This window comes from Festucalex cinctus, chromosome 1 (assembly GCF_051991245.1).
Source record: "Festucalex cinctus isolate MCC-2025b chromosome 1, RoL_Fcin_1.0, whole genome shotgun sequence".
NCBI lineage: Eukaryota > Metazoa > Chordata > Actinopteri > Syngnathiformes > Syngnathidae > Festucalex > Festucalex cinctus.
The window spans coordinates 51,964,835-51,990,174 of NC_135411.1; the positions used below are offsets into that span (position 1 = coordinate 51,964,835).

The 25,340-nt window shown below is 41.0% G+C and overlaps 1 protein-coding gene across 2 annotated transcripts in view; it reads left to right on the forward strand.

The window, feature by feature from the left end:
* Positions 1-9,741: 9,741 nt before the first annotated feature.
* The window catches only part of cacna1ia (calcium voltage-gated channel subunit alpha1 Ia), a 242,043-nt gene continuing 226,444 nt past the window's right edge, over positions 9,742-25,340 (forward strand). The window contains exons 1-2 of one of the 2 annotated variants that reach the window (XM_077541150.1): positions 9,742-10,065; positions 10,160-10,497. The gene's annotated coding sequence lies outside the window, so the exon portion shown is untranslated. Of the gene's footprint in view, positions 10,498-25,340 lie in introns of both variants that reach the window. The other variant, XM_077541159.1, reaches the window with a different exon arrangement.

Genomic DNA, 25,340 nt, shown 5'->3' on the forward strand with positions numbered 1-25,340 from the left:
TGGCTGTAATAATACTTTTGTTGAACCGAGTCCTGATTGGCAACTTCCGAGGTATGTGTGAATTTGGGGGCGTATTTTGTATTCTACAACTTCAGGGCCACTCATTTTAAAGAGGAAGACCAGCCCCAAAATGTTCTTTAGTACACCAGATATATGTGCTCCCATTTAGTCTACACACGGCGTTCTGATTAATATTGTGTTTATGATATATGGATTAAGCTAAATCCACTTGTTTTTAAACCATATCAGGGGGCAGGCCATTTTGCCACTAGCTGACTGAAAAGGACATCACAGTTGTAACGACCAAACTGGGCTCAGGTTGTGAACGTCGCATGACCAAACTTGGGAAACAAGCGAACCCTGAATGGTTGTTACCTGAGCCCTGAGCAAGTGTGATGTCAACTTCCGCTGACAGCAAGTGGCAAAATGGCCGCCCCCTGTGATGGATAAAAATGGGTGGATTTTGCTGTTTAATTCATATTCCACAGTCACAATATTAATCAGAATGTCATGTTCCCCTTTAGGAGGGTCCATTGTTACGGAAACACAGAAGCTAAAGATTGCTTCAAAGTTATAGTCTGTGCCCACTTGCATGTGTTTTCTTTTTCTCGAAAAAAGGAAATTGTCTTCATCATCCGTCTTCCCTCTGTCGCCATGTGATTGCAGTGAAGTCTTGTTCCAGCTCACTGAGTGAATGTTTAGTCAGGATCTGTCTCCGTGTTCTACTCTGCACAATTGAAAGACAAATCACAGTGACAGGTCGCTGTAATGTGTGTTGTCTTTGTATGTCCGCATTTTTTGAAGGGTGAGGTGGATGCCTGATCTGATCTCCCATATCACCTAGATTTTCTTTCACACCCACCCTGAACTCATCTCTTCCTTTATCTGCTCTGTCACCCCACGCCACCACTTTTTATCTCGTTCTTCATCTAAGCGTGTCTCTGAAGAAATGTTCCTCATAATCTCCCTCTTTGTTTTTTTTCTTTTATAACCAAGTTTATTCACACTTGCTCCCTCGGGCTCCAGCCTGCTCCTTATTCCAATTTCACCTCACTGTTCAATGTGTGCACATGTGCATGTGGGGCTTGTATGAGGCTCCCTGAACACTGTATGTCGTCATTGCGAATCAGTGTGTTGTGCTAATGTGTGAGCCCGCACATGCATGTTTAATGTCAACACATCACTTGTGCTAATCTCGTGTTGACTTGTGTTAATGAGTGGCGGGCCGTGCATTTGGGATCTGACTTAATCCGTCACATCGCCACCATCAATACTATACAACAATGCAATACTGTACTGTTAAACTGCGTAAAGCCATAAAAGTCACTCTATTCAACCAAACCGCAACTGCTGTCAACTCGACTCCACTTTCTACTTTTCCTGCACGTCTACCTCAATGTTTGGATCGATACAAGCCGACTGCGTAATAGAATTAGGCTCTAATGGGAAGTACAAACTTGCTTTATATTTACTAAATCCCCCTTGGGGGCTTTTCTGGCTAGGTAAGAAAGGACCAGACTGTGAAATGAGACTATAGTCAGAGATGTATGTGCACAATTTGTGTGAGTGAGTGTGTGTGTGTGTGGTAGGAATGGAAGCATTCGGCAAATAGACTTGACTAGTGAGTCAAATGGGTTTAAATTCTTCACTTGCTGCCTCAATGTCAAGTTGATGGATGTGTGTTGAGCTTGCACTTGCAGGGGGCTGCAACTGTAAAAACAAGACTTGGACTTGACAAAAATGTCTGCCTTTAGAGTGGACAAAGTGATGATGAACATTTTTGTTAGTATTAGTGTTACTATATATTATCTAGATTCTATATTGATTATTAGATTTTTTAAAACCCAGCCTTAATATTATCCATACATTTTCTACTACGGTTTTTGAGGCAATGTGCAGTTCAGTTTTACACACGTAGAAAGGACAACCACAATAGTGCAGGTGTACCAGAAGACATGGACTCAACCTCAAAAACCGAACACTGAATTCATGCATATTTTAAAATAACAGACTGACTTTTTCATGAACCTGTCCGTTTGCCCTCCTCCTAACTCAGCCATTCTCGTTTCTGATAGTGACATCCTCACGTGCCATTCAGAGTGTCACATTGTTCGCATGCCTCCATGTGACTGATGTCAAACTCACCTGGACACATTGGCTGGCTGATCCGCTCTAAGCTGAACACGTACGTCTATTCAACCGGGACGCTGAATCTTTCATGGGAACACAGAGAGACCAGAGTTCAAGTTTCAGGTAAATGTAATTGTGCGTGTGCCTATATGTGTGTGTTCTGCCTGCTTCAAGGAAGTTCAATCTAACCCATGCAGGTTATAGTTTGCGTGTAGACTACAGTTAGAAGATGCTTTAGCCCACCACACGTTGAGTGACATGACCTTCGGTTTTCAAACAATGTTTTGAGGTTCCCCTTATATGGTGTATATTTTTTATGGAACCACATACAATGTTGCAATTCATTGTGAAGGAAGAAACAGATTGCTTTGGCTACTGTGTGATAATTAGAGAGGCTGTTGACAACGATTGCCCCTGCAGCACATGTGCAATTCGGTGACAGAGACTCTCCACGCATGGCTTTTTCAGGCATGGGTGCAAGTTAAATGATCAATATAGTTAAGTCTGACTGCAAAACACAATGTATGTACTTTATTAATATGTCTTGGTGCTGCTGCCGAGCTGGCAGCAACCGACTGGATGTGCTTTGAAATCGGAAATTTATATCTGCGAAAGCACGTGATCCCGACATTAAATTTTTGATTGGTTGTTAATGCCTCTTTGCACTTCCATTAGTCCAACCCCCCATTTTTATTTATTTATTTTTTTTAAACAGTGTTTTTAATTAAACCGTTTTAAAATTATACGGTGTCCTTGAGTGTCTAGAAAGGCGCCTATAAATATAATGCATTATTATTATTATTATCTTTGTTGTTGCTGAAAATTCCAATTTTGAATCATAGCAAAACTAGTGGATGGAAGTCGGCCACTTGTAAAAACTAGTTGGTGGAACTGAAAAACTCTGGTCATAACACTTGGTACGTCTATACAAGCTAATAAAACGTGTTTGTTTATTTGTGCCCTATGTGATGGGCTGGCTGAACACACTAGTCACATCTTTGTGTGACTTGTTGTGAGCTAAACACAACCAACTTCATTAGTTGTGAAAATGAAAGACATAAAATTTCATCAACTGTACTGGAAATCTCTGAAGAAAACAATGTCATTTGTTTTCACCCGTACCCAGAAAGATTCAGCTCTAGGGGGGGAAAACAGGAAGTCTAACCACGGAAAACAAAGTGGGGAAGAGATAAAAGGTGACACCCAAGGGTAAATAAGAAACAACAACAACAACAACAAAAGGGAAATAATGGAAAGCACTGAAGGCCACATGGTGCTGCGTAGCTGGAAGTGAGAAATCAAGCAAGAGGAATTGGATGGTAACTTTAGAAGGAGTTTAGAAGTCTAAAGTAAACAGGTATTCCCAACACCTAAATGGCTGATCGAGGCTTTCACCTACATTGTCGAAAGTAATTCCGCAGAAAAGATAAGTGGCTATACTTCCTTCCCAAAAAATAACCCCGGCTTCCCATCCAGCAAACTACTTTTACTACTACATTGAAGTATTTCCTGCTTGACAGTTTCGTTGCCTGGCGTACATATCAGTAGGTAACATCTTGAAAGACTAAATGCTACAACCTGACAAACATTTAATATGTTCCCCCCGCAATAACCAACACTTCATTTGTAGATCATTTTGAGTCAATGAGATATCATTTGTTAATAATAATAATAATGGATATGGTCGCTTAATTGTCATCATTAAAATATGCAAGTAACCTAACTTTGCCTTTGTCGTGTGTTGTGCCAGCTAATTGCCCGACCCAAGCATTATATTATTCCTAAGTGCCAAGCAAGACAAAGCGCAGTCAGCAAAGCCCTCTCTTTTTTTTTAATTTTCTTTCCAGCTGTGCTCCCTAAACTTCAATTATTCACAACTTATGAATAACGCACTTCACCTCGAGCTGGCAAGTGGGGGTATTTTTGCACATGATGCCGTGAATTAGTCATAACCCCACAATGGCAAAACATACAATTTTCATTCCTTCGCCCTTCTCCACACTGACTAGGCAAGTGCCACGTTTGTTGTCAATATATGTGAAGATTGACTGCATGCTGCCAAGTGATCATTTTTAAATCCCTGCTAACTCACTGTTTTCCATGTACATTGTCCAGCAACAAATGGTTATTTCTCATGAACACAATATAGATGTTGCTATATTATAACATTTGGTTTGCAATATATTGTACTTTATTTTAAGAATTCTTGAACCCATTGTAATGCAGATCTCTCAGTAAAATCTCAAGATTTGTCTCAAACTAAGTGTGCCTCCTTTAGTGTAGGCCACTAAGCAGAAAGAGATGATGCCTGACGTGCTTAGGGATCGGGCAGACACGACTGGAATCAAATCATTACGTGTGGGTGTAAAAGTTGCAGATATGAATGATTGTGCAGCAAAATAAAGAGGTCGTTCAGAGGACATACACGACTGTGAAAGGCCTATTGAGTGGATTAGAGGACATTTGAAGGCAAAACGTGACATTAATATGAATATTAACATTAACGTGAACTTCACGTAGGCAACTGGTTACATTTTAATCACGATAAGGGAACTTAGTTTTATGGAAGGGCCGAATAAGGTAAAGTGGACTGTCCAAATAGAGGTCATGACATGTATGCTATACCAGTGATTCTTAAAGTGTGGTACAAATAACAATAATATTACTAACTAATGGCTATTTCTAGTGGCAAACTGAATTAAATATTACTAAAATTAAAACCAAATATTAAGATTTTTTAAATAATGTTTACAGCCTTCAACTAAAATATATAAATGTATTGTTGTTGTTGTTTTTATACATTTCATGTACAGTGGGCGTACCGTAAAAAATTTTTTAAGTACAGTTCAGTGTATTTCACTTTTATGTATGGAAAAATACATAGACGTTAACTCATTCACTCCCGCTGTTTTACTGGATTTTGACTGATCTTGCAAGGCCCACAAAATATTGTGCTATACTGCTATAAAAATATGGAACGAACCAAAAGAAAGATTAGAGTCTTCTTTTATCAGGAAAAAAGCACATTTCTGTTTCCGTTTTGCAGCAATTAGCATTAGAATATAGCTAATTTTCATCATCATTCGCATTCCTGTTGAAAACACTGTCAAAAAGAGCTTGTTGCAACATGGCCTTGGCTTATTTCTTATGCTCAGCTGACACCTGCTGGCTGCTTTTGTAATAACTATACCATTGCTTAAAGCCACCTCTTTATTTTAGAAGCTGCATCAAAGCCTTCTGTATGCTCTCGTATTACAAGTTTTTGGGAGTGAAGGACACAGTATTAAAAAAAAAATGTATTTACACGTTTTTGGGTTTGAATGTTAAGTCTTTTTAAACATTTAAGTACCGTATTTTCCGCACTATAAGGCGCACCGCATTATAAGGTGCACCTTCAATGAATGACATATTTTAAAACTTTTTCCATATATAAGGCGCTACAGTAGAGGCTGGGGTTACGTTATGCATCCATTAGATGATGCTACGCTAAAGGGAATGTCAACAAAACAGTCAGATAGGTCAGTCCAACTTTATTAATAGTAGGGGTGGGAATCTCTGACATGCGGCCGATTCGATATGTATCTCGATACACAAGTTGCGATTCGATTGAAAAACGATTATCTTTCAGAACAGAACGGTTCGATTAAGTTTGGGAACGATACAATTTTCGATTCGATACGATTAATTTCAATATTCAAAACTTATAGTGACATTTGTTGCTTGTAAACATTAATCTTAAAACACCACAAATTTTTACAGTATCTACAAATGTGTAAAAAAAGAACAACAATGTCTTCTATATTTTTATATATATTGAATCAATTATTTAAATGGACTGGAACAAAGGGCTGGGCGATATGAATGTATCAGTTTAAATATTTATTAGTTGTTATTGACAGTTATAATTGTTTTTTGTTTTTGTTTTTTAATTCAAAATCAGGATCAGGAAAACAAAAGGCTGATAATTCAATTTGAAATATAAATATTTAACCTTTAAAAAGACACCAACACAATTAAACAGAATATGTCCACATTGTGAAGTATTTCAGAAACATAAATTTAAGACATGAAATAAACCTACCGTCCAACCAAAAGAAATATGAAGCCTACTGCCCAGAGCCAGCTGAGATAGGCGCCAGCAGCCCCCGCGACCCTTGTGAGGAATAAGCGGTCAAGAAAATGGATGGATGGATGGATATATCCAAAAATATTTCCAAAAGTGCATTTCCCTTTTTATTAACAATTTTTGTTTTTAACATTTTTTGTTTTTGTTTGCCATCACATTCATTTTTGGTTAATGTATGACATCTTTTTTGTTTTTTTAATCTGAGACACGATGATGACCATGGAATCACTACGGTTTGTTTTGTTTTTTGGGCTGTCGTTCATTTTGAGTTTGATGACGTAATTGCGGGCACGTCTCAGTTCCCTGCTGCTCATGCTAGTTGTGTACATTGACAGGGAGCCACAAACTGAGAAATGAGATACTTGCAGTGTGCTTTCAGCTTAGCTGGTGTGTTGGCTGTGGGACATACCTGTGTCGTTTGAATCCATGCATTGGATCGTCACGGGAGTTATTCTTTTTGGCTCGCGCGCAGTACCAACACCGGCCCGGGACATACAAGTGCATCGAGAGGACTCGATAGCAATTGGGGAAATACCAAGATGTACGGCATCGGCTTCTGCTAACTGTCTCCACTGTTGCATGTTGTCACTCGTTGTGTGCGTGTCGCGAGCACGGCGTTGACGGTAGGCTCCCCCCAAGGTGCGTAACGTCTTTGCATTATGTTTACAACATCCGGGGAATGAAGCGTCTCTGAGTGCTACTTTGCTAGCTCTCTGTAAACACGGAAGTAGCTTGAATAGTGCTGCTACTGAAATGTAAACAAAACAAGTAGAGCACGGCGCAGAACTCTTGCTATTGTTATGAAAACCATAAAGCCTCACTCGCAACCGATTCACAGCAACGCGATATCCGGTCCACAGCTTTACAAGCAATGTATCTAAGGATTCCCGGCGGATTTTGTATCGGTTGACAAGTCTGCTACCGATACGGCCGTTTAGCTCCCCTTGACGACCGATGGTTCGGTCGAATCGGTTTCTTGTCCCACCCCTAATTAATAGATTACAAACCAGCTTTCTGACAACTCCATTCACTCCCAAAATGAATAAACAGCTGTTTTATTATTTTCTCTGAGGTAAAGTATTCGTATTAGCTAGCGATCCAAGATGGCGGGATCTTCTGCGCATGCGCGTCACCGATCGTGCAGGGTCACCGATAGCGTCCTGACAGCGAGACCTGTTGCGGCTCAATATTGATCCATATATAAGAGGCACCTGATTATAAGGCGCATGGTCAGCTTTTGAAAAAATTGAATGCTTTTAGGTGCGTCTTATAGTGCGGAAAATACGGTATATATTTATTTCACTTTTGTGTGCAACACATTTTAATTTAATAATTTAAAGGCAGGATCTTCCATTTTCACTCAGGGAAATGCACTTTTTAAATACAGGATGCACACACTTAAACTCCCTCTCAGTCTACACTTCTGGGCTTCTTTTAATGTGTGGTGGTGATTTTTTTTCCTCTACCCCCAACCCCCGAGGCTATATTTTGCCATTTTGTGTTTGTTTTGTCAACAACGGGACGCTTCAGGGTAGCGTCAGTGGACAGACGGTTGTTTTCCCCTCCACCCAATCGCAGAGCGGGGGTTGGGAGTGGACGGGGTGGGGGTGGCGGGGGTCGTGTAGGCAGACGGGATGTTTGTTTATGAGTAGAGTGATTTCAGCGATAACGCAGAATGGTGGACACAGTGAAAAAAAGAAAATACAGTATGACCAAACATACAGCGGATAGTTCAAATACAAAAGCCCAGACTTCCCTCTCCCCAGCCATTTCATCCACCTCCTCCAGCAGGATCCCAAGGCGTTCCCAGCCCAGCCGAGACATAGTCACTCCAGCATGTCCAGGGTAGTCCCCGGGGTGTCCTGCTAGTGGGACATGCCCGGAACACCTCTCCAGGGAGGCGTCCAGGCGAGCCACTTCAATTGGCTTCTCCCAATGTGGAGGAGCAGCGACTCGATATGATACTTTTTATGAATAACACCTCTGTTATGTTTTTGATGAATACTTAATCAAAGTATTTTAATTTTGGCCATTATAGTGGTATCTGGTGAAATAAGCATTTTTGAGGTGGCATATTGATGTGTAAAAGGTTTGAGAATAAAGTCCTGTCATAGTTAAAAAAAAAAAAAAAGTGCAGACACACTCGTGGACAAGCTTTGGTGGCCTCATACTGACCTGTTTGGAATGTTAGCTATTTGTTTGAAGATGTATTTTTCATTTTATTGTAATTGGGGTATTCCTGCGATGCATGTGCTCATAATGTGTGACAAATGAGTGACGTCTTTACACACATTCTGTCTCTGATTGGTTGGTTTTCATCTGGAACTGTGGTTTCTTGTATATCACATTCAGGCCAAAGATAGCTGATTTATTTAATGTATTTTATTTTTCACATGCAGATCATGTTGATCATGCCACTATACTGTCAAGACAAACCACATACCACCATTAACTCATTTGCTCCCAATAATGTGTAAATAAGTTTTTTTTATATTTTAAGTGTCCCAAAGACGTATTTATACGTTTTTTTGTTTTTTTATGCTAGAGCATACAGAAGGCTGCAGAAATGGTAGTTATTACACAAACGGCCAGCAGGTGGCAGCAGGGCAAAGGAGATCAACCAGGGCCATCTAGAAAAAAAAGCTAAATTACTTACATTTGTGAAAACTGATGAAACTTAGCTCTCTTCTAATGCTAATTGCTGCAAAACGGAAACTGATAGAAACCTGATGAAAGAAGAGACTTTAATCTTTCTTTTGGTAGGTCCCATGCTTTTATAGCAATTGAACACAATATTCTGTGGGCCTTGCAAACGGGATTGCTTCTGTGAAAATGGCTGGGAGTGAATGAGTTAATATACCTCTCACCTGTGAGTTACACCTGATAACGAAATACTCCTTTGAATTGCCCTTTGTTTAAATCATTGAAATGTCAAAATAACTCCAGACAAGCTGTCCGCACCCACCGTTACTGACTTTGAAGTTTGTGCTGTGTGCTCATATAGTCTCTCTCCCAAGTGTCTTCTTGTCATGTGTCAAAACATCTCTAAAGGTGCCCATCCAGCACGTCGTTGTTTGCAACCGCCAGCCCCATCGGTGCTTCTATCCGTGCGCGTTCACGCTGCGACGGTGCGTCCGCTTGTCGGATCGCATGAACACATTAAAAACTCAACCTGATTATGTGCACCGCTCTGTGCTTTTGCGTGCCTTCAATTACGAAACTAGTGTGAGCTGCTGGTGCTGTTAAAGGTTCTAAACACGGCTCGTTAAATATGCAATCCGGCGTGCATTTTTTTTTTTCCCTGTCGACTCAAGCTGAAATATTCTCCTTAAAAATAATGCGCAAGAATGGAACAAAGTTAAATATGTATTTCGTAAAATGTGCGCTGGTTTTTAATCCATCAGGTGCATCTTTTTCCCCTCTCTCCCCTCCTCCCTCCCTCCCTCTCTCTCTCTCACGCAGACACGCACACACTTTCAGATGTCTTCCCTGAGAAGAGGTTATGTTGTGGCGCGCTGCAGGAGACAAACTACGAACAAATGCGTGGGAGTTATTTTGTCCGTCTTCGCTTGTTCCACGAGGATGGGGAAATAACACGGGATGAAGTGACGATTTATCGGATTTTTTTGTTTGTCTTTTCTTTGCACATGAAGTTGCAATTTTGTGAGGAAATGCCTTTTGGAATTTTTTGCTAGCGGGGCTCCTAAATTGGTGTTTTCACACACGTTTGTCGACTAAAGGAGTTTTTCGTCGTAGTTTTTTTTTTTTTTTTCTTTTCTGTTGCAGCGTGCTCGATCAACGTGACCGAGGTTGGAAAATAAAAGTGCCCCCCAAATTTGTCAGCGCAGGAAGCTTCAAGTGAAACTCTAAATATTGATTAACTTTTAACATTTCCTTTCTCAGAATGGTGCTCTAACAGCACCCTCCCCTGCATTCAACCTGGTCAGGTGGGAGACATTATTGGACATGTGAGTCCAAAAAGGAGGACCGGTGCGCACCAGACGAAGCCACAGAGCGCTGCAACGCCAGGAGAAAAAAAAACAAAAAAAAAAACCTTAACATTTTCTACAGCCGGGCTTCGGAGCGTGTGCACGGCAACATTTCTTGGAGAAAAATGACTTTACACGGTGTGATCATGGCCGGAGGATACTGATTCTTTATGGTGTGCACCGAGCAGGAAACCTTAAGCTGGATTGTCCAGTGATTCCTGGACATCCTCTTCGCTTTTAATGACAGTCAAGGTAAGTTTGACCCACTTTCTATGTTGACTTTATCATGATTGAGTTTGTTGTTGAGGAACAACCATGGATGAAAATGCATTGAAGTAATTGGTGGTGCTTCACAATGAGACCTATAATTTTTTTTTGTGTGGAAGAAATTAATGTACTCAAAATGTATTTATTTATCTTTATTTTGCAACTTGAATCTAACGTGTAGCTGAACTGTGCGACTATGGTGCTGTCCATGGTTCTGGATGAGCTTTTGTCTCTCACACAGGTGCACACAAGTTATAGAACGTTTTTTGCCCCTTTCTTTAACTTATGAAGTGTGTGAGCCCTTTTACATAATCAGTGTATGTTTTTGCATTTACTCTCTGTAATAAAGGGGATGCCGTTTGGTTAAAAAATCCAGACTACTGTAGCCCCAATTCCTCTGGGTTCACCACCATTCCCACCCACTCTTGTCTCCACTTCACCTTCTTGTGGGTAGTGCAATATTCAGCTTTGTCCACTTCGTTGTTATGCCACAAGATCACGAGAGGCAATTACCAATGATCAAACTCAATAAATCATAATTATATGTCATAATTTAACATTTAATTGTAGTTGGCAGGGGAGTAGCTGTGCTGCACAGTACTGAGACATTTCCCTTATTGTAGTTTTCTTACTAAATATTCAGTTTGGTGCAATGAATGTATTGCATCGTATTCGAATGTATAAGTGTACCTAAAGTTGTGGCCACAAGTAAATAAGGTACTGTAACAGTCACTTCAGGTTGATGTGACGTTTGTAATATAGTCTGACGGATGTTGCACGATACCAGCGGGTTCATTCCTCTGCATAAGGCTGCCATCATTTGAGTCTCCGGGTAACATGATTGGATTGCACACATAAACAAACATAATGCTGAAGAGGGACAGGCTTCCCCTCTCCAATACCTCCCTGGATAAATGTTATGCTTCATGCTGCGGAATTACTGCAAGTCCCGAGATTCTTCCTTTGCGGGCTTATAATAATGAAATGCCCTGCAGGGCCATAGCAAGGCAAGGGGCAATTATTTCCAATGAACTTTGACCCCTTCAGACAACATATCAATGAGCCCGGTCATACATATTCGGTTCCGTTTACATTCTGTCAGCTTTTGCTGTCACACCTCAGGGATCCTCACAGAAGCTCATGTTTGATTTTGATTGCATTTTGTATTCAAAATATGTTAGATCTGAGACATTCATTCTAATAGCATCACAAGAGAATCAGCTATGCTTGTTGATGATAATTCTGACAATGCAGATGTCGATGCTGCATGAAGACTCGGCTAATAACAAACCAAAGGGGTAATCAACACATTGTACCCAACATGTGGGGAACATTTGCTTCAATTTTTGTAACAAGCTCTCATGATAACAACGGGGATGTGGGCAAATGATATGCTTCTCGAAAAAAGAGGAAATAGGCTGTGAGATCATCAGATTCATAAGCACAGATGCCGAAAAAAGCAATGATTCTCAACTGGTGGGTCGGGACCCAATAGTGAGTCAGCTATTAAAAAATAACATATTTGTATTCGGATCTTTGCCAGTTCCCACATAGAACATAAAATATTGTGCTATAGTCAATAGGTACTCTGTGAACAAATACAGTGCAGCTCAGCTTTTGGCTAGCGAATGTCACACTGTCAAACTCATAATTTAACACAATGTACTGTTTTTTCCGCACTATAAGGCGCGCCTAAAAGCCTTCAATATTTTCAAAAGCTGACCATGCGCCTTATAATCCAGTGCACCTTATATATGGATCAATATTGAGCCGCAACAGGTCTCGCTGTCAAGACGCTATCGGTGACCCTGCACGATCGGTGACACGCATGAGCGGTAAGATCCCGCCATCTTGGATAGCTAGCTAATACTAATACTTTACCTCAGAGAAAATAATAAAATAGCTGTTTATTCATTTTGGGAGTGAATGGAGTTGTCAGAAAGCGGGTTTGTAATCTATTAATAAAGTTCGACTGACCTATCTGACTGTTTTGTTGACATTCCCTTTAGCGCAGCACCATCTAATGGATTCATAACTTAACCACAGCCTCAACTGTAGCACCTTATATATGGAAAAAGTTTGAAAATATGTCATTCATTGAAGGTGCGCCTTATAGTGCGGAAAATACGGTACTTGTAATTTGAGAGACCATTTTTTAATTTGAGACTATTTTTCAACACACACAAATTCTTTAGTCTTTTTAACTTCTATAACATGAGTTGCAACTTTGCAAAAATAAGTGGGTCACATCGTGACAACAGTTGAGAACCTCTGCTTAATTTTATCTCTGCACAATTTTTCCAGTTCCTTTAGATTGATACAATTTGACCACAGTAAATAATGCATATAGAAATAATTTGATCCGTTGTGAAACCAGACATCAGGCTCCATTGATCATTTGACTGTTTAAATAGTAATATGTTCATTTCCAGACGAGAGCGCCACTGTTGAAATGAAGGCTACGGAAACTCTTTGTCTAAGTCAGTCCTTCTCAAATAGGGGGCAGCAAATATTTATTTATTTTTTTATTGATTTATTGATTTATTTATTTCCCATACCAGAATAAAGGGTGATTGCACATTCACTACAGTAGGTGGCAGTGGCGTTCTCATTGTCAGAGAGTGTGCAAGGTGTTTTAGCTCCTCTGCCGAACTGTACTTACAACAATTTGATGGACAAATAATAATATTTATAGTCGTGGCAGAGAGTTCAGGCTGTGTGAAATATTTTATCTTTTCTTCATAAGTAAAAGCAAATGAGAAGCACTGGTCTAAGTCCAAATGCAAAGCTTTCATTCTCATCATATCTTTTAACATTTTTGCTTGCCATACAAGTAGAAAACGAAGTTGCTTTCAAAAGTAACGATGCGTAACAATTGTTCTCATTAGGCTCATGGGTGAGTTGGAGCCTATCCCAGCTGACTTTCGGTGAGAGGCTTTTGTACATCAATTGCAGGGCGCATACCAACTATTCACACTCATATTTTGATCTATGGATTTTAATGAAATGAATCCTTGTGGAAGGAAGCCTGAGTAACTAGAGGGAAACCCACACAAACACGGAGAACATGCAAAATCCACACAGGAAGAAGCCAAAGAAAAAGCAACACATAATCATGTGGCGCTTGGGAGGTATGCTGAGGTATTATGTGGAGAAAAAAAATGACAGCAGATCAAAGTGTTCTGCGACTATATAGCTTATTTTTCATGAAAATGGTAGTCAAGTTGCAAATTGTGTGACTTTTTCTACATCTTAAAGTTGTTCTCAGTATTGTATGCATTTGCACAGAAACACCCACGTAAACGCTCATAGATGTCATGCCTGGGCTGCTTTGACACGGTTGGGGGGAGTGAGGGCAACAGCAGGTCTCAATAACCTAAAAGTAACAGGAGACGCCGCCAATAGGGAGAAATGAGAGCGAGCCATCAGCAAAAATGAGACACATTCCTACCGAGATGAGAAGAAATGCATAATGACCAGAGGAAAAGACGGACAAGACACGCTGAGAGTCAAAAAGAAGGGGGGGCGTCGAGTGCATCAGAGCGACACGGGGGTGAGGATGAGAGAGGGATCAAGTGAGGAGTCAGGGGAGATGGAGGCTAAGCGTACAGTTGGAGGGGATAAAAGCAAAAAAAAAAAAAAAGAGCAGAAGAAAGGGACCATGAGGCGGAGGCTGCTGTGAATGCTGCCATTATCCAGTGGGGTGAAACAACTGTACAACTGTGTGCTGAGGGCAGCCACATACTGCGCCTGGAGGGCTGCCCGCAACGGCCCGAGAGGCGCAGTATGTGGCTCGGAGAGAGAGAGAGTGTGTCAGGCCGAGAAAAGGAGAGCAAGCAAGTTCGATTGCTGCCACTGTCAATATTCTACAGCATAGAAAAAAAACAGTGAAATGTGGCGGGTGGAGGCATAGCAGGGACACCAGCAGAGCGAAAAAGACATGTAGATGACTAAAAAAAATAAAAAGAACCACAACTGAAATCTAGGCAATAAAACAATTTGATTAATATAAAATACCAAAGTCTATTTTCATGTTAATTGCCCTACAAACCCGACAGATAATGATCTCCGAGCGCCCCTCATCTTTATAGAGATTTATAGAAAGACAAGACTCCATGCGCTTAATAACTTATTGTGCGTTGTAAGTAGCTACTGTACAGTTAATACAAAATTATCCATGGCTTGGCCGCATATAATTAAACTCCCAGTAAAGTGAAAATATAAATATGTTCTAAATTTGACACACCACAGAGAAGAATGTTATTAACAACTCTTTCACATGAATTATTACCACTTCTACCTCAAAAAATGGATGCTTCTTCCTCTAGCATCTTCCTTATGTTTACACATAACTACGTTTGAGCTGCTTAACTCATTCAAAACCCAAAATGCATAAAACATTTTTTAATACTTTGTCCTTCACTCCCAAAAACATATTTACACATTTAAAAAAAAAAAAGTTTTTCATGCAAGAGCTTACAGAAGGCTTTGATGCAGCTTCTGACATGAATACGTCGTGTAAAGCAATGGTAGTAATTACAAAATATGGCCAGCGGGTGTCAGCAGAGTATAAGAGATCAGCCAGGGCTACGTAGCAACAAGCTCATTTGATCAGTGTTTTCACCAAGAATGTGAATAATGATGACATTTAGCTATAGTCTAATGATAGTGGCTACAAAACAGAAACAAAAACAAATATTTTTTTTTTCTGATGAAAGAAGAGACTCTAATCTTTCATTTGGTAGGTTCCATGTTTTTATAGCAATATAACACACTATTCTCTGAGCCTGGAACAAACAGCAGGGGCTGCGTCCGTGAAAATGGCTGAGAGTGAATGAGTTAATTACAACCACTTTAAAGTCTGGTAGCTGTAATATTCCCTGCCAGGTTGGTGTGAGACTTATCCGGGTCACCACAACAATGAGGCGTTCTAAAGCATTTAAGCCAGTGTGAAATGCCTGTTCACACTTTGGCTATCATGTCAAACTTTAAGTAAATAAATCCTCTTTCTTTGCCTTTCTATTTTTCTCTGAGTAATGTGCGAACACCCACGGCCAACAACGAGGCGCTCTAAAGTGAGGGATGTGCCAAATGCTCCTGACAATGGGTGACGTGAACAACGGCATTCAAAGTCTTATATAGTGGAAGTGAAGTGCATCATTAAGCACTGTTTTCGCCATATCCACGAGAAAAAAAAAAAAACTGTGAAATTAAACGGTGAAAAATTTACGGTTTTATGTCCGCATTAGTTCTCAGTCTTTGCACATCTTTCAGTAATTATCTTCAAACTTGTATAATATATTTGGAAAGGAACCTCTAAATTCAACTAACTCACTTTCACTCTTCTGTGATATTTAATTTGTATATTTTTTTTTTTTACTACATCCTGCAAATGTGAGTCACATATGCCTCTCAGCATGCCAGGCTGTTGACTCATGCACAGTCAGCCGCCGGCCGTGCTATTGTGTCACACTGAATATGACCACAAGTGCGTGTGACCAACGGGATGGTGGTGCAAGCATGCGTGCTTGTGACAGATCCTATCCAGAGGAATCTTAATGTGGTAGCTCAAAGAAAAAGATACAGCAGTTGGTCAAATAATACCAACAGCTTGTGAAAAATGAAGAAACTTAGCTGCTGTTGGACAAAATCTCAAGGTCAAGGTAGGCCACAGTTTGCAGTTCCATAATGGTAAAAGAGAAAAAAATTCTCCTATAACAAACATGGAGGGGGAAAAACAGCAGCACAATAATTTGCCTGCCTGTTTGTTAGCAAGCTGACTACTTGGGGGTTGACATTGAATGATATTAGATGTTAACATTGCACAGAAAGCACTGAAACTGGATATGTTTCGAAACATCAAATGATACCGGCTCTCGTTTGCTAACAGCTCAATTTGTTGGAGTAATAAAGACAGGTCCAAATCTTACCTCGAACCCATTTTACTGTTCAGTTGAGAGAAGCGACGCAATAATGTTCCAATTTTTGTGTTCAGTTGCTTGTGCACCACCATTTAGAATTCTCCTTCTCAGTCCTAATTGGACTTGCTGAACAGACAAGCAGCTGTTATTGTCGTTGGCAACATTAGAAGCTGGCTTTCATCAGAAGACTTCTCTTCCTCTTCTTGCTTCCAGCTTGCTTGTTTCTACCAGTCTGCACCAGCAGTTTTAATATCATCATTATATCATGCTTACTTCACTCTGGAGAGAGCGCCGGTTGTTACAGATGAAGCCTTGCATTTATTTCTAGTATGTCTTCCTACTATTAGTATTTATGTCACATCTATTTCTCTGCTGGCCTTTTGTAAGAGACAAGCAACAGTGAAAATAGATCCTCCACCCTCAGCCAGAAGAGAACAGCGTTTGAAGGTTGTGTACTTGTTTGCACGCAAACAATTGTGCGCTTGTGTTACGACGTTCTTATAGTTTGCAGTTAATCCAGGTGCTTCCACCAGGGTGCAACAATGGTTACAAACCCACGCAGGCACACGCCGGCAGCTAATCTCGTGACGACAAGCCGCAGTGTGCGGTCCATCATCACACTATATCTCAATAGATAGATAATTGTATGCTGCGCAGCATGTGAGTGTCGGGATTTGTTGTATGTCATGTCAGGGATTAGCATGAGCAAGTGAAATGTGGTTGACTTTGTAAATAAACATACTATTGGATTAGGGTGTGCTACGCAGATATGGGCTAAATGTGGTAACATGCGTAGCAGTTTTTCTGCAAAATTGACGCATCAGTGACATTTACTCACCTGCAACGAGTGATGGGCATTAGAGTTCTTTTAGGTGAACTGAATCACTAGAATCAGTTCATTTAAAAGAACCATTCAAAAGATTAGTTCACCGAATCGTTCACCCCCCCCCCCCCCAACCCCCCCTCCCCCCACCCCGGACGTCGTGACAAAAAAGGGAGTTTTTTTTTTTTTTGAATGGAATTTCTTTTTAAATTCAACTGCAATAATAATATTTTTAATAATAATAATTATGATAATAATAATAATGATGATAACAATAATAATTACAGGAGACGAGACCCACAGTACACAGAGAGGATAATAAATCCGTTAGATATCCCCAACAACGTCATCTCCCCGCTGCCGCAGCGCGGGGCAAACCGTCATGTGCTGGCGAGAGAGAGACTGTCACTCGCTCTATTTTGTTTTTATGCACTTGCCCCCAGCCAGTAAGTGGACGGATACCACATTAGCCGTTAGCTTGGAGAAACACGTGATAATGCAAGCTTGTCCCCGCCAACATGGAAGTTGTGGCGTTTCTGAGAGTAGCTCCTTCCTTCCTCGTGAATCACTCGTGGTAAGACTACAATCACTCACTCACTGAACTGGTATGGCAGCACGTTCACTCACTGACTCGTTCGTGAACCGGAAATGGCAACAACCGTAACACTCATTCACTGAATCGTCCGTTCCTGAACCGGAAGTGGCAACACGTTCACCCACTGACCCGTTCACTTACTGAACCGGAAATGGCAACACACTCATTCACCAAATCGTTCCTGAGCCGGAAACGGCAACACGTTCACCCACTGACTCGTTCACTCACTGATCGTGAACGGGAAGCTTCCTCAGTGACTCGTTCCTGAACACCAATATAGTGAGGCTGCATGTGTAGTAAAATCCCGCCCACGTCTGACGCTAGCTTCTGATCGGTTGTTCGCGAATACGGCATGAGCGTGGCTGCTCTCAAATGAACTGAGAGAAGAACAAATCACTTCAAGGAGTGACCCGTTCACTCACGTTCACTGAAAAGATTCGTTCTAAAGAACGAATCGGCCGTGACCGACACAACACTACCTGCAACCAAGCGGGACGTCGCCGTGTTTCTGCATGTGGTTTGAATGTGATTGTGGATGGTTGTCTGTCTCTGTATGTGCCCTGTGAGCGATTGGTGACTAGTCTAGGGTGGAGTCCACCTTTTTCCATCTAGCATATAGAAAATTGATGGATGAAGGGGTAAGCAAAGTGAATCTCAGGTGTGAACATCATCCATCCACCGTGCTTCCTCTACTATCCCGGGAAAGTCGACTATGACACATCACATGACATCACATGGGTTCAACCCCTGATTCTCACCCAGATTAATCAACGTGCCCTTGAGGAAAACACAACACACAGTTTCATGAATATATATTTCCCCGTTCATCTTTCGTAATTATCTACCTTCTTGATCAAATTTGGTTCAGGGAGAGAATGCAGTATTGGAAGTATTCAATTCAGTTCACAATCCACCCCAAGGGACATCCTGCTTAGAAAATAACCAACTTCCACCTTGGAGCCATAGATTCAAAATGGCCCTGGCACGACTCACTATGGGGAAGCAGAATAGTGCATGCGAGCAACAGTAGCATTCATGTCAACATGGGATTCCAGGCTAAGTTCCCACCCAGTCATTGGAGTTGTGCCCCAAGCCTGAATAAATATGAGGTGTAAAAATCGAGCCATATCTCTTCCAGTCTAAAAGGTTTGTGTTGCAAATTCCCACAACAGGCAGGAAACTTTTTTTTTTTTTTTTTTAATTAGAATGGAATTCTCGTTGATGCATCAGACTCCCCCTTCATCTCGCTGTGACCAGTGTTGTCACAGATTACTTGAAAAAGTAATCTGATTACCGATTACTCCTATGGTGTCGTGAGGTTTAGCTGGGCCGAAGGAACTGTAGAACTGCTCGTTGTTTCCTTACCTGTCGGCTTCGCTTCGAGTTGTATCACACTGTGCTGTGATGTTTTTCCTCCAATTGGATGTGGCGTTTTTAGCCAGCGCAAAATTCGCAACACACTGAGAGGTTTTTGTAATCTTTACTGGACAAAAATGCTAAGTAATAGCTGTATTTCCAATGAGCAAATGCGTCCGTTTGTGGAGGTCCTCCTGCTTCTTCCATTGTTTACGTCGTGACGAGGTAGGTAGCGTCTATTGTTTTGGCAAGACTGCTAGCGCTCGCCACTCACACATGTTGGTGCACGTGACCTGGGGTTACGTTTTCTGCTGAGAAAACGTGACATGCAATGTGACGTCACTCCTAAACGAAGAGAAACATTTTCTCCTTGAAATTATCTTCGAAATGGACAACAAATTTTGCATTCTACATACATTACGAGGCAATAAAACAATAGTAACGTACAGCCACTTAGGAAAGTAACTTCAATCAGATTACTGATTTGGAAAATGAACGTGTTAGATTGCTCGTTATTGAACACAAGTAATCAGATTAAAATAACGCATAACTGAGTAAATTAGTGACAACACTGGCTGTGACCCACGCGGATACTCTTGGCACGCCATTCCCACAGCAGTTTTGTTACCTGTCACTGCAGACACCAGCGAGGAAGCCAGCTCAAGCCAGCTCTACCATCACTAAGTCATTTTGACGGACAACACATCCCATCGTTCAACCTCTATCTGCTCCCTGCTTAGTGATGGGAGCAAATAGCCTCCCTTAACGACAAATTGTGACCTTTTCCAAGACAGACTGATGCAAGTTCATGAACACATCATTTAGCATTTGTGTGGGTTGCATAAATCCACATTGAATTGACGTTTTGTGATAATCACCAAGAACATGTCTGTTATAATAAATGTTGCCTCGTTGTAGGCAAATAATTGTTTTCGCTCTTCTCCAACTACACTGATGGAGATCAGTGGCTCCTGTCATCACTGGCATGAAAGGCCATCCAATGATCGTGAGCAGTGCCTGAAATGCTAGTCAGTAAAGGTGTCACAGTGGTTGAAGGCAGCCAAATACGGCCATCTGGTCATCACAGTGGTCGAGTGGTTAGCACATCCTCCTCCCAGTACTGAGGACTCGTGTTCGAGTCCAGGCTCCGGCCTTCCTGCATGGAGTTTGCATGTTCCCCCCGTGCCCGCGTGGGCCTTCTCCGGGTACTCCGGTCTCCTCCCACATTCCAAAGACATGCATGGCAGGTTAATTGGGCGCTCCGAATTGTCCCTAGGTGTGCTTGTGAGTGTGGATGGTTGCTCGTCTCTGTGTGCCCTGCAATTGGCTGGCAACCAGTTCAGGGTGTACCCCGCGTACTGCCCAAAGCCAGCTGAGATAGTCTCCAGCACCCCCTGCGACCTTTGTGAGGAATAAACGGTCAAGAAAATGGATGGATATATATATATATATTCCATGTTTTGAGAAAGGATTATTCTGGTTTCGATACTATAATCTTATAATCTTGTTAGAAAACATTTTCATTCATTGTTTAGAGACATGCAAACTACATATCGTCACTGCTGTGTGAAAAACACTTGTTTATTTGGTCTTTTTTTTTTTTTTTACTTTTTTTTTTTTTTTTTACTTTTTTATGTTTTTGGGATGAAACTGAATGCACATCCCAAAAATTGTTAAAAAACAAAAAAACAAAAAAAATGGACGTGTTTTTTGCAGAGCAGCGATATGCAAGAAAATGTGTGTAATCTACAGCAAGTCAAAATCAGCATAAAGTTGATAAATGGGATTTTATCATGAACAACTAAAACGTGAACAAATCAAGTTTTAGCGATCCAGAACATCAGTTTTTCCTGGTCCTGACGCTTGGTGCCAGAAGGCATCCATAAGGCTCAATCATAACAGTCCCATTGGCCATCGGAAAAAACACGAGGCTTTTTGAATAACAAATTGGAGGCTGATGGTTCAGTGTCGCTGGAGAGAAAGCTGTCAGGCATAGGACATCATATAAACACAAACTAAAACAGTTACTCTTTAAATAACACAGTGTAAAACAGTGTAAAACCAGTTGAACGCTACTCCATATTAAAATGCATATTAGAAACTGCCTTCCTTCTTGCCTTTTGAATGGCAAAAAAGCTGGCAGTGTGTAGCAGCTATCTGACAACGCGCATGCGCATAATTGGCTTACTTGGACTGTTCTGCAGTAAACAGTCAGTGGTTCAGTTCATCGCCGACTCACAATGAGTGCCGCTTTCATGGAGAACTTTTGAGGAAAAGAAGAATATCATTTCATGTGGTCATCCTATTCCTGAAGTAGTCATCACGAAAATGTGGAATCATTTCGTCTGTCACTTTCAAGCCAGCATGCATGAGTAATAAATGGCTAGCTGGCTATCCACAGGTTAGCAAACTGTTGATTGTTGGTTGAAATCGCTTGCGGCTCTGCTGCAATGTCATCTTTTGCAATCCACCGAGTTCCGAATACTGTACTGTAAATTTCAACATATTGGCAAATTCGTGGTCATGCACTGTAACGAATTGACTGTAGAAATTACAAGAAATAACTGGCAAAAATGTGACCAGATAATTCTTTTAAAATCTCAGTATATTTATGTATACTTTTGTTTTGCAAGTATTTACTGTATATAACTTAGTTACATACTTATTTACTTTTACAGCAATTCACTGTAATCTAGTTTACAACCGTTTCTTGTATTCTACGTAATTTACTGGCAACTAATGTGCTCTCCGCTCACCACTGAAGTTGCTTAGTGTGTTTGCCAATGACAGAATATATTGTATTGAAAAGAACAAAAACTCTTTTCTTCCCCATCATAATAATAATGATGATGCTCAGCGCTCATCACTCTTAATGAAATCGTACCTGGGCAATTATATCTCATTTGTTCGCTGCCACTGCTGCTCTCTTTGATCTGTTTTTGTGTAAACACCAAAGTGTCAGAAAGACTGAATTGCGCTTTTAGTGAAAGGTTAGCTGTGCTAAAGATAGCGGTATGATGGAGCAGCATCTTTGCGTATCAGATCACTCAAACACTTCATTCGCCTTCTCTGCCTGCCTGTTTTTGGGGCCACCTTCCTTTCATGCTGGATAGGTAATAAACACACAGCTACACTCTCACACACACACACGCATATGAATACGAGTCCACAGTTCACACAAAGCTGAGAGCTGCAGGGGTGTAAATGTCAGCCCTCACCCTGTCTATTTGTTGATAGATTTGATTGATCGTGGTATACTGACAGCATGTGTGCACTTTTATGCATGGCTTTGTGAGGACATGGCGTTTATACAGTATCTACAAGGAGCACCTTTTGGTTAGTTGGGAAAACTTTCCTCAAAATGTACAAGAATTACATAAGGGTATCATAATGAATTTAAATGCAGTTACTATTAATCTCATTTGAAAATGATTCATTTGGCTGCATGTTATTCATGTACATTTCATCATGCTATTTCAGTCAAAATGGCTTTGCAAGTATTCAGTGAGATGAAACCATATCATCCCTCTTGTGACATTCCAAACCTGCTCCGTCTTCCAAAGTGTTACAATACATTAGTCAAGGATCTTAATGATGTGACGTTGAAGTTACAGGAATAAGAGTAATTCCTTTAGTCATACCACATGACATCGACCATCAGCTGAAGATGACCTTGATGGCATTTAAAAAAAAAAAGAAGCCAGAATTATATACAGCGCATACTGTATATGTGTTGACATTTTAAGACCGCGGGAAAAACTGGAATGCATTAGTTAAGTGCCAGTACAAAAGCTGTGGACTCACTGAGTCATTGTCAGTGAGTTTGTTTTACTTTGTGTGTGTGTGTGCGTGTGCAAGAGAGTTAATTAGCTCACAACTGTGGGGATATTGTGCAGTCCAACAGCTTCTTTAAGTCTGAAATTACATACATTTATGCACCAACCAGCCACAACATTGTCACCACTTGCAACTTCTACTATCTAATACAAGAGTTTTGTCAAATGTTGCCTTTACGAAGATATGAATGTATTGTTTTGATTTGCACTGGGAGAGAGGCAGATGTCTATTATTGTGGTTGCAGTTTGCAGTGGTGTCGAGCTATTGAGAGTTGTTGTTGTTATCATACTTATACTTGCGCAATATATTTCTGCTGAAAGCGTCCAATGGATGGAATATATCCCACCAGGCCCAGCACAGGGCTTTCCATGCTACGTTGGGAGGTGCTAGCTACCTGCTAGCTCATGCACTAACAGATTTGGGCCCAGTGATAATAATTACAGTACATAACTTAACCGCATCGATTCACTACTGCTCACCTGTTTTTAGGGTTTGGTGGTCATGTGAAGTAAAAATGATTATGTTTATGTGTATGGTACATGATGTCACAAACCATCTGTTTTGTTTTTGTTTCACTCTTTTGCAGTCTCTACTGCTTCCTGTTTGCATGTTACATCTGGCTCTCGAATGCCACACATGTATTTTAGAGGATCCAAGTAGGGGAGCTGACAGACTTATGACATAGTTGTCATGGCTGATGGTGATGACCGTGTTCGGCTGCGCACCTTCCTGCCGCCCTGAATCATCACCCCTTGTCGCTCATAAAACTGTAATCACAAACACACAGCAACAGGGAAAACACAACCACACGCAAAGGCATAAAACTAAATGCACTTTAGAAGAAGATGCGCTGGCACATTGGAAAAAACAACTACATTTCCAAACAATACATTCGCAGAGGACTTTTAAAAAGCAACTACTGCACAATCAATGATGGGAATGCGCCATTTTAATAGCAGACAACATCATGAAGAGTTGAAAGGCAACACATTCAACACTTGGCACTTGTCGACTTCTACAATTCAAACTTTTCGCTTTTTGTCATTATGTGATAAAAATGAATGTGGAGGAAAAAAAAAAACACTCAACCACTTTTTTTCCCCCCATAAATGATTTTGTTCATTATCAGTGCTGTTAGTTTAGGACAGTTGTGACATAACATTAAAATGGGTGATGTCCCACCCATTTGTGAAGCAGTATATACAACATACACTAACCAATAAATGTCCTTTTTCCATTGAAGGACTCGTGTAATTAGATTCTTACAGGTCAAGTTTCACAATTTTAACGCATTTGATTGGAAGGCACGCGCGCACGCACACACACACTCAAAGCTCCACAAGTCTATGCTTGTTGATCACAAGCCAGGGCTAATAATTAATTTCTATGCCGACCCCCACCTCACTCTCACACGCCTCATTTACCAAACAATCCCTTCTTTGTCTTCTGAATTCTATTAAGATGGCCCCTGCTCTGTCAAAATGAGATGAAGAGAAAGTAGACAGGCGAGAGTCTTTGGGATGCCTTGCATGGAAGAGTTGAGCTGCATATTAAGTGTTTTTTGGATGGATGGGCCACATGGAGTATGGAACATGTCGATATGTCTGCACACACAGGTATGGGGCCAGCCATGTGTGTGTGTGGGGGGGGGGGGGTGGGGGGTATCACAGTGAAATCCAGAAAAGCAAGACAATGATTGACAGTGACATGTCATCCTTAGTCTCTCTTAGGCCCCGTTTACAAAAAAGCCCGTTTCAGTGTACCCGCACAAGTTTCTTACCGCAGTTCATCCACATGGCGGCGCGGTTTCGGAGCTTGAAACGGATAACTTATGGAACCGGGCTCCAGAGTGGAAAGATTTCAACACGCGCCGTACTTTCCAATGTGGACACCATCGCGGGACTGTAAGCTGGATACTCCTCCAGTGATCATGTAATTCTCATGCCACTACGCACGAACCGCCAGTTTGTCAACAACAATGGCGGGTAGCCGTGTCTCTGTCGTTTTGAGCAACCTCCTTATGGCAGGGGTGTCACACTCATTTTAATTCCGGGGCCACGTTGACCCAAATTTGGTCTCAGTGTGGCCAGACCACCGGTACGTCTGTGGCCTAATAACCTGTAAACAATGACTAGTCAAAATAATTACATTTTTTTGAGATGCAAATATTTACACGAGCATTCTGACATTTCTGAACAAAAAAAAAATACTGCAAGATTTTTTAATCAAATCTTGAATAACAGCCACATTTCAGAATGTTCAAATGGTTGTCAGTGCGACTGACGTCCAGTGAGCA